We start from the raw sequence: 11,368 nt of genomic DNA, 5'->3' as shown, positions 1-11,368 counted from the left end.
GCTGTGGGGGCATGCTTTGCAAGCAGCGGCTGTCTTTCTGATTTGGCTCGTGCTATTGTTTTTTCTGATGGCGGCTGCTTCGCTAGTACTGCTACTAGTACCCACCACCTCTTGATTAACCAACGGGTGGTGGAATTTTGAAATTGTCTGGGAAAAATTCCCAATCATTTTGTCGACGACCCATTCAGTCTATGATTATGTCAAGCTGGTTTAGGCACCCCCTTTCTTCCGAACAGTGAAGGCCTTCTTCCAACCGACTGCTGAACGGAATCTCCCGAACACAGCGCAGGAATTGGTAAGAAAACTATGCCCACTTTTACCTTTGGTTTTAGGCAATGCCCACTTTTACCTGATGTAGCATGAGATTTGCTATCCATTTGTCAGAGCCAATGCCTTCGTAAACACTTTGATGAGCGGCCAAGCAAAATGCCTAGCTGCGCCTTTTATGACATCTACCATAAGCTCCGTGGCCCACGCGGCATCTCCGGTTTTTATACAACTGTGCAGCACTACATGCTTCGTGGGCATGCAACAAGGCCATGGGAGACGACACCTCGACGACTTTTTATCACAGTGCCCAGCAGAGTTCGCGGCCGTCACGTAGCGGCCTTGGCACCCACGTAGTCGTCGATTTCATTTCACTCGGAAGACGGTGGTTGTCTTCGCTTGGTTGGTACGTCGGCGTCACGTAGCTCTGTACCACACCGCGGCTGGCTGCGGCTGGCCGACCGGCCGGAATCTTCCACCCTGGCCACAGCCCGTTTTCCATGGACCTGACGAGGCTTTGATCGAACCAACGGACTTGTTTTTGGCAAGTTTGCTCTTGTTAAATGGGATCGGATCAGATGTCATTCGGTGGATAATATTCCGGGCAGGATCGGGATGTTTGTTGGCAACTCACGGCCTAGAACAATGGAAATATGGGTTTGTTTATCATCGTTCAGAAGGTCAATAATATTCGTTGGTCGTGTACATTTTTAGATACAGAGATTGGTTGGCACATTTCTCTATCTTTTTTATTACATAAAAAATGGAGTTAAGGAAGTTAGCGTCTCTACCATACCTCCCTCCAACCTCCTCCTCCTCCTCCGCCGGGGGATGCCATGAGCAAAGATCTTGCGACGGATGGCGGTGGTAGGGCTCTTGTTGATCTCCCTTCATGGTGGTTGCCCGTTAGAGGATGTCTCACGGTGGATTATGGCATGGAAGCCAGGGCGGTGGCACCGATGGGTAGTCGCAGGGGCATCGAGGGCGGAGTGGCGACCCCTTCATAGCATGTCATCGGATGATGCCAAATCTAGATGCACATTGACGCAATCGTCGGGAATAAGTCTGCCTTCATTGGTTGGATCAAGTGATGTTAGATTTTGTGCGCCAAGCCAAAAGACTCGATATGGTCTTTATCGGCTAGACTTGGTAACGACATTGCTCTTACGTCATCTCCTTGATGGCGTTATCTTCGGTTTCTGGAGGTGATCTCTAGATGAAAACTCGTGTTCTTGCCTTTACTGGCTTGTTCTGACATCGTTGTCATATACGCGTTGCATTTTCCTTGTCTAGGAAAAAGTCAGCTTTACTTGCTAAGTTTGGTATTGTGGTGGTTTATGATAACCTTGTGTTGCCTAATCTGTTTTTGCCTATTCGAGCGTGTGTTTGAACCACTTTTGTCTACTTTTGTGACTAATTTTACATAGTAATTATGAAATTGTCCTAAAAACGCAGTTCGGCAATCACAAATTATGCCTTAAAAAGGAGGCACAATAATTCAAGTATTCAACAGATTTGTTGCATGTTTGAAATGAGTTTCTTATAATTAGATAGTGACTCCAGTTTAGTAAGGAATGAAACATGAGTTTCGACAAAGTTACTATGAAAATCATAAATTAACTTGGTCTTGAGAGTAAGTTTTTAGGGACCATCCATCGTTGCGACCAGTCCATATTTCCATTGAACTCTTGCTTTCAGGCAGGGGCTTCTTTTTGTCGGTTTGATTCAGAGCTGCATGTCTACCCACATAATCACACTCTTCCACATGGTTGTTAGGAACGAGACAGGTGCAATCGTGTGTATCTTCTGTCCAAAGAATATGAACGTTGGAGGAGTGGAGCGTTGGGTTTTGGAAGGGCTCGGTTTAGGTTGGAAATCTTTGGATTTATCTTATGGAACAAGGTGGACATTTTGAGAAGGAAAGGAACGGCACATTAGGTTTTGGAAAGATTTGGCACGTTAGGTATACCCTATGGACCAAATGGAGCAATGTGAACGTGTGGAGCTTTAGGTTTTGAGAAAGGTTTGGGTTATGCTGTACACCATTGTCCTCCCAAGTAAACCTATTTTTCGTAGGGGACCAAGAACTTTATCTCTTTCTAGCTAACATAACAGGCAGGAGACCAAAACTTGCAAGCCAAACAATGTGCATGAAGAACACATGGAAGAGATAGCTTGATAGTAGCAATTTCTCTTGTTTTTCCAACCGTCTGTGTTAGTGTGATTTCTTTCTCGTTTCGTTCTGTCGTAAACCCAAAATTTTGATGGAGAAACGCTGATAGCAACCCAATCATCTACCAACGGCCCTATATAGAATTGGTGAGGACAACGTGCGCTCCATTGATCAGCACCAAACCAATCATTTCATTCCGAAGGTATTAATTATGTAGGCAACTAATCTTAGCTGGTTGATGCTATCATCAAATGATCAAAACAAGGAGCTCTATTTTATGTCTATTTTTCTAGAAAGATGTTCTTCTTATAAGTGCCCCACGATGCGCGCGTGCACACATACACAATGTACAACCTCTTGTTAGTTTTGTAAGTTTTATTTACTAAGCAGAAAAAAAAGATGTATATCAGGCAACGACGTACATCACGAAATGACGAGACAGTGTGGGCTATCGATCTTTCGGTGAGAAAGATGACGATGTTTGATGATTTGACACTCGCACATTCGGTCCGATCGTACAGGAAGAACCACGCACGTAAATCAGTAAACCATCTTGGAATGAGTGGTCACATTCGCTCGATGGTTATTTTCTCCACCCTTACCTCAACTTTTTTTTTTTGAGGATACCCTTACCTCAACTAAACATTGCAAAGTCACAGGTGTTTACTTTCACAGGTTGATGGGCTGAACCTGTTGGAATTTTGCTAGTAGGCCTTTGGCCCAAAACCCAACTAAAATTCTGAAATTCTCTTGGCCCTGCACACATGTGAATGGAGTGAGTGAGGTTAAAGTTTAGTCCCACCTCAGAAGTTGAGAGAGAGTTGCACCTCTTTATAAGGTGAGCTCTTCTACCACTTGTATGAGCATGAGAAGAGGAGACCTACACGCGCGCTCCTCCGACACGACACGGGTTGCGGGATTGAGCCGAGCCGAGGACAGAGCTATGCACGTTGTCTATATTTTTGCTGCATGGGAAAATTAATGAGTCATTAATTGATAATTAACGGACGCGTTAATTACTGAACCGTTTCCGATTCTTTTGGATCGTGACGACTCGGACGTGGGGTTTACTCCCACGACCTACCCGACCCGCACTATATAGTCAGGCAGACGTCTACCCTAGCCGCCGCCGCTTCGTATGCTTTCTCACCACCGTTCCAGATTATTGCGCCGCCAAGCAAGTCTTCTCCATCCCTCCTTCCGACGTGCACCGCGAGAAGGGACAGCAGGCCTCCGAAACCCCGCCTCTCATGATCCTGTACGGGAGAGGGGCGATCAGGTTTTTGGGGAGCGCACTCGCGCGACTGCTGGCAGCGACGACTTCGCGAACGACGACTTCTTCCCCGACCTCGGCAACCTCGTCCTCGACGACATGGGCGACAACGTCAACGCCGGCGGTGCTGCACCCACTGCACCGTATGTGATTCTATCCTTCCTGTTCAAGATCGTGGTAGAATTCATGCTTCTAGTATGTGCCCTAGATGTGATATGTTCACCTGCTATGCTAGTTCGCATGATTAGTTTAATCTCTGCTGCTGTGGTCATGATTTATCTTCTGTTTATTCAAATTAAATCTCGTAGTAATTTGCTCATATTTTCAACAACCCAAAAACCTGATTATAGGCAATTTACTCCGAGTGGTTTTGCTGCGCATCTGAAGCCGCCTGCCTTTAAGGGGCCGCAATATAAGAGGTGGCGCACGAGAGCAGTATACTGGTTTCAGACCATGGGCTGCTATGATGCCACCAAGGGCAAGCCTGAGGGCGATCTTAATCCAGCACAGCTGGAAGCTTTTGAGAAGATCGATACCCTCTTTAAAGGCGCTCTTCTGAGTGTTCTTGATGACTCCATTGTGGATTTGTATATGTCGTTTGACAACGGCAAGGACATGTGGGTTGCGCTCGAGGCCAAGTTTGGTGCCTCGGACGCCGACAGCGAGTTGTACATCATGGAGCAATTCTATGACTACAAGATGACTGATGAGCGCCCTGTTATACAGCAGGCTCATGAGATACAGTCGCTCGCAAAAGAACTTGAGTACTTCAAGTGTGTGTTGCCGGACAAATTTGTTGCCGGAGGCATCATTGCCAAGCTTCCACCTTCGTGGAACAATTTTGCTACTTCCCTGAAACACAAGAGACAGGAGTTTTCCGTTGCGGATCTCATTGGTACTCTTGATGTTGAAGAGAAGGCGAGAGCAAAGGACACACGTACTCGCGTTGCTGAGGAAGGTTCTAGTGCCCACATGGTACAGAAGAAGAACTCCCGGCCCAACAAGTTCAAAAATAATAAGAACAAAACTCAGGGCAAAGACAAGTTTGATACAAAGAACAAGCCATCATATTCTACCAACTTTAAGAAGAATTCTCATAAGAAGGGGAAGGGACTTTGCCATGTCTGCGGTGATCCTAATCACTGGGCTCCGAAGTGTTCTAACCGCTTTGAGGAGCGCGAACATGAGAAGAGCGGCAAGTCCGCTAATGTTGTCATCGGTGATACTGATATGAAGGAATCAGGGTATGATATTTTTCCTACCATCCTTTCAGTATTTCAATCCCCTGATTGGTTAATTGACACCGGTGCCAATGTACATGTTTGTGCTGACGCCTCCATGTTTTCTTCTTACCAGGCAACAGGGACTTCACCCGTGCTGATGGGGAACGGGTCACATGCCATCGTTCGAGGTGTTGGTATGGTCGATCTGAAGTTTACTTCAGGGAAGACTGTGCGTCTGAAGAACGTTCATCATGTGCCGTCCATCAATAAAAATCTCGTTAGCGGTTCCCGTTTATGTCGAGATGGTTTTAAGTTGGTTTTCGAATCCAATAAAGTTGTAATTTCTAAGTGTGGACAATTTGTTGGAAAAGGCTATGAGTGCGGAGGCTTGTTCCGCCTATCTTTGTCAGATATTTGCACTAAAGTTATTAATAATGTTTACCACAATAATGAGTCTGATATTTGGCATTCACGACTCTGTCATATTAACTTTGGTTGCATGACGCGGTTAGCCAATATGAATTTAATTTCGAAAATCTCTACTGTCAAAGGCTCGAAGTGCCAAGTATGTGTGCAAGCTAAGCAACCTCGCAAGTCCCATAAGACTGCAGAGGCAAGAGACTTGGCGCCACTAGAGCTTATACATTCTGATCTTTGTGAGATGAATGGCGTGTTGACAAAAGGTGGAAAGAGATACTTCATGACGTTGATTGATGACTCCACTAGATATTGTTATGTGTATCTTCTGAAATCAAAAGATGAGGCTTTGACTTTCTTTAAAAACTATAAAGCTGAGGTAGAGAACCAACTTGATCGAAAAATTAAATGGCTTAGGTCCGATCGTGGTGGAGAGTATTTTTCCAATGAATTTGATCTGTTTTGTGCGGAACATGGTATAATCCATGAGAGGACGCCTCCCTACTCACCCCAGTCAAATGGGGTAGCCAAAAGAAAGAACCGAACTCTAACTGATATGGTTAACACCATGTTAGACACTTCGGGTCTATCCAAGGAATTGTGGGGGAGGCGCTAATGACTGCGTGTCATGTCCTAAACCGAGTTCCCACAAAGCATAAGACCATGACTCCATTTGAGGAATGGGAAAGGAAAAAGTTGAAACTCTCTTACCTACGTACTTGGGGTTGTTTGGCGAAAGTCAATATACCAATTCCCAAGAAGCGCAAGCTTGGACCAAAAACCGTGGATTGTGTTCTTCTGGGCTATGCTTTTCATAGCATCGGCTATAGATTTTTGATAATAAAATCTGAGGTATCCGACATGCATGTTGGTACGATTATGGAATCAAATGATGCAACTTTCTTTGAGGACATATTTCCTATGAAGGATATGTTGAGTTCATCAAATCAGGAGATACCTACTCCATCTAGTGAGGAATTCACTGTAATTCCTGAACCCACCATTGCGATGGAACACGTTGAGAATCCTGTTGAGGGTAACAATGGAACTCCTATGAGGAGTAAGAGACAGAGCACTGCAAAGTCTTTTGGTGATGATTTCATTGTGTACCTCGTGGATGACACACCCAGGACTATTTCAGAAGCCTATGCATCTCCTGATGCTGACTACTGGAAGGAAGCTATACGTAGCGAGATGGATTCCATCTTAGCTAACGGTACCTGGGAGATCACTGACCGTCCTTATGGGTGCAAACCTGTAGGATGTAAGTGGGTGTTCAAGAAGAAGCTTACACCTGATGGTACGATTGAAAAGTACAAGGCACGGCTTGTGGCCAAGGGTTATACCCAGGAAGAAGGTGAAGACTTCTTTGATACTTACTCACCCGTGGCTAGACTGACCACAATTCGGGTGCTACTATCACTGGCTGCCTCACATGGTCTTCTCGTTCATCAAATGGACGTTAAGACGGCTTTCCTCAATGGAGAGTTGAAGGAGTAAAATTACATGGATCAGCCAGATGGTTTTGTAGTACCTGGTCAAGAAGGAAAGGTGTGCAAGTTATTAAAGTCTTTATATGGCCTTAAACAAGCTCCTAAGGAGTGGCATGAGAAGTTCGAAAGAACATTAACTGCTGCCGGCTTTGTAGTAAACGATGGTGACAAGTGCGTGTACTATCGCTATGGTGGGGTGATACGTCTCCAACGTATCTATAATTTTTGATTGCTCCATGCTACTTTATCTACTGTTTTGGACTATATTGGGCTTTATTTTCCACTTTTATATTATTTTTGGGACTAACCTATTAACCGGAGGCCCAGCCCAGAATTGTTGTTTTTTGCCTATTTCAGTATTTCGAGGAAACATAATATCAAACGGAGTCCAAACGGAATGAAACCTTCGGGAATGTCATCTTCTCACCGAACATGATCCAGGAGACTTGGACCCTACTCCAAGAAGTTTCCGGGGAGGTCACAAGGGTGGAGGGCGCCCCCCCTGGGCGCGTCCCCCTGCCTTGTGGGCCCCTCGGAGCTCCACCGACGTGCTCCTTCCTCCTATATATACCTACGTACCCCCATTAGACCAGGGAGGGAGCCAAAAACCTAATTCCACCGCCGCAACTTCCTGTATCCACGAGATCCCATCTTGGGGCCTGTTCCGGAGCTCCGCCGGAGAGGGCATCCATCATGGAGGGCTTCTACATCACCATAGCCCTTCCGATGAAGTGTGAGTAGTTTACTTCAGACCTTCGGGTCCATAGCTAGTAGCTAGATGGCTTTTTCTCTCTTTTTGGATCTCAATACAATGTTCTCCCCCTCTCTCGTGGAGATCTATTTGATGTAATCTTCTTTTTGCGGTGTGTTTGTTGAGACCAATGAATTGTGGGTTTATGATCCAACTTATCTATGAATAATATTTGAATCTTCTCTGAATTCTTTTATGTATGATTGAGTTATCTTTGCAAGTCTCTTCGAATTATCCATTTGGTTTGGCCAACTAGATTGGTAGTTCTTGCAATGGGAGAAGTGCTTAGCTTTGGGTTCAATCTTGTGGTGTCCTTACTTAGTGACAGAAAGAGTTGCAAGGCACGTATTGTATTGTTGCCATCGAGGATAACAAGATGGGGTATTTATCATATTGCATGAATTTATTCCTCTACATCATGTCATCTTGCTTAAGGCGTTACTCTATTTTTAACTTAATACTCTAGATGCATGCTGGATAGCGGTCGATGAGTGGAGTAATAGTAGTAGATGCTGGCAGGAGTCGGTCTACTTGTCACGGACGTGATGCCTATATACATGATCATACCTAGATAACCTCATAACTATGCTCAATTCTATCAATTGCTCAACAGTAATTTGTTCACCCACCATAGAATATCTATGCTCTTGAGAGAAGCCACTAGTGAAACCTATGGCCCCCGGGTCTATTCTCATCATATCAATCTCCATTACTTTATTTTACTTGTTTTGCTTTTACTTTTTACTTTGCATCTTTATACCAAAAATACCAAAAGTATTATCTCTATCAGATCTCACTCTCGTAAGTGACCGTGAAGGGATTGACAACCCCTAAGCGTTGGTTGCGAGTTGCTACCGTTTTGTGCAGGTACGAGGGACTTGCGCGTGACCTCCTACTGGATTGATACCTTGGTTCTCAAAAACCGAGGGAAATACTTACGCTACTGTGCTGCATCACCCCCTCCTCTTCGGGGAAAACCAACGCTAGCTCGAGACGTAGCAAGAAGGATTTCTGGCGCCGTTGCCGGGGAGGCCTACGCCAAGTCAAGTCAAGATTTACTCTCCCGTCAACGAGCCATTTCTGGCGCCGTTGCCGGGGAAGCCTATGCAAAAGTCAACATACTAAGTACCCATCACAATCTCTATCTCTCGCATTACATTATTTGCCATTTGCCTCTCGTTTTCCTCTCCTCCACTTCACCCTTGCCGTTTTATTCGCCCTCTCTTTTCCTTTGCCTTTTGTTTGCTCGTGTGTTAGTTTGCTTACCTGTCGCTATGTCGAATTCCTTATCTTCTCCGTTATCTCCCGAGAATGAAGTGCTAAATTTTAAACAAAGGGAGGGAGAAAATCTAAAAGATGCTTGGTATAGAATTTGCAATGCTCAAAATAGATCTACCAGAAAGCAATCTACTTCAGTCCTTCTTCGCAATTTTTATGTAGGTGCTAATCCTTGGTATAGATATATCCTTGATACCATTACCGGAGGGAATTTTTTGGGTAGCCATACTTTTGATTCCTATAATGTTTTAATAGATTTATTTGGCTCACCTCCCCTTTTGGTTAATGGAACTGTGTTAACCTTGGAGCATGTTATGCAAATGCTTCAAATTATTGAAAACAAAGTTGCTACCATTGAATCCATTGAAAATCTAGATAAAAAGATTCATAATCAAATTAATCAATATGGATCTAAGGTAGGAGTGACTTTGAAAAATATTAAGGAGAAGGAACCCATGGTTAATGAAAAAAATAAATCTAGACTCTACTCGAATCGATAAACTTGAGGGTATCATTACCAACTTGGGAACTGCTTTTTCTTCCGTAAAAATTACTCCTAGTCCTCCCACTAAAATTGCCAAGTTTATGTATGTTCCTAAAAATAAGGGTGAATCATCTAGTAAGGAAAATGCGGATCTTAAATCTATAAGTATTCACCCCGATCTTTTTACAATCATTAAGGAACCATTTGCCATGAATGAATTTTTCGATCTTATGCCTAAAAGTTTGATAATCACTAGAAAGAAAGAAAATTCTAAAGGAGGTGGATGCCTCATTGAAGAATTGCCTACCAAAGATGGCAATACCTAGATCTATCCTTGCTTTTATGCCTAGCTAGGGGCGTTAAACGATAGCGCTTGTTGGGAGGCAACCCAATTTTATTTTGTGTTTTTTGTTTTTGGTTCTGTTTAGGAATAACTAATCCATCTAGATTCTGTTTAGATGTGGTTTTATCTTTTAATTAGTGTTTGTGCCAAGTTAAACCTATAAGATCTTCTTGGAAGATAGTTATTTGATCTTGCTGTAATTTCCAGAATCTTTGCGCTCAGTGTCCGAATTTTCAAAAATCACCAGAACGTGATAAAATAGTGATTCCAATTGCTTCTGATCAATAAACAAATTGCCCAGGTCGTCTAATTTTGGTAGAATTTTTTGGGTTCCATAAGTTTGCGTTAGTAACAGATTACTACAGACTGTTCTGTTTTTGACAGATTCTGTTTTGCGTGTGTTGTTTGCTTATTTTGATGAATCTATGGCTAGTAAAATAGTTTATAAATCATAGAGAAGTTGGAATACAGTAGGTTTAACACCAATAAAAATAAATAACAAGTTCACTACAGTACCTTAAAGTAGTCTTTTGTTTTCTTTCTCTAACGGAGCTCACGAGATTTCTATTGAGTTTTGTGTTGTAAAGTTTTCAAGTTTTGGGTGAATTCTTTTGATGGATTATGGAACAAGGAGTGGCAAGAGCCTAAGCTTGGGATGCCTATGGCACCCCCAAGATAATCCAAGGACACCAAAAAGTCAAAGCTTGGGGATGCCCCAGAAGGCATCCCCTCTTTCGTCCACTTCCATCGGTAATTTACTTGGAGCAATATTTTTATTCACCACATGATATGTGTTTTGCTTGGAGCGTCTTGTATTATTTGTGTCTTTGCTTGTTAGTCTACCACAATCATCCTTGCTGTACACACCTTTTGAGAGAGCCATGCATGAATTGAAATTTGGTAGAATACTCTATGTGCTTCACTTATATCTTTTGAGCTTGATAGTTTACTCTATATGCTTCATTTATATCTTTTTGAGCATGATAATTTTTGCTCTAGTGCTTCACTTAGATCTTTTAGAGCACGGTGGTGGTTTGTTTTAAAGAAACTTGATCTCTCATGATTCACTAAGATTATTTTGAGAGTCGTTAATAGCATGGTAATTTGCTTAATGTTAATATACTTGGTATTCAAGATATGTGAAACTTTCTTTTTAGTGGGTTGAATACTAAGATAAGTTTGATACTTGATAATTGTTTTGAGTGTTGGGGAACGTTGCAGAAAACAAAAAAAATTCCTAAGGTTTCACCAAGATCCATCTATGAGTTCATCTAGCAACGAGTGGTTTGATGCATCTACGCACCTTGTAGATCGCGAGCGGAAGCGTTCAAAGAACGGGGATGAGGGAGTCGTACTCGACGTGATCCAAATCATCGGAGATCCTAGCACCGAATCGACGGCACCTTCGTGTTCAACACACGTACGGTCAGCGTGACGTCTCCTTCTTCTTGATCCAGCAAGGGGGAAGGAGAGGTTGAGGAAGATGGCTCCAGCAGTAGCACAACGGCGTGGTGGTGATGGAGCTGCAGTACTCCGGCAGGGCTTCGCCAAGCTCTATGGAGGAGGAGGATGTGTTGGAGAGGGAGAGGGAGGCACCAAAGGCAAAGGTCAGAGGTCCTCCATCCCCCCACTATATATAGGGGGGCCTAGGGGGGCGGCGGCCCTA

The sequence above is a fragment of the Triticum dicoccoides genome, chromosome 5A (genome assembly GCF_002162155.2).
Source record: "Triticum dicoccoides isolate Atlit2015 ecotype Zavitan chromosome 5A, WEW_v2.0, whole genome shotgun sequence".
NCBI classification, from domain to species: Eukaryota; Viridiplantae; Streptophyta; class Magnoliopsida; order Poales; family Poaceae; genus Triticum; species Triticum dicoccoides.
This window is presented reverse-complemented; position numbering follows the sequence as displayed.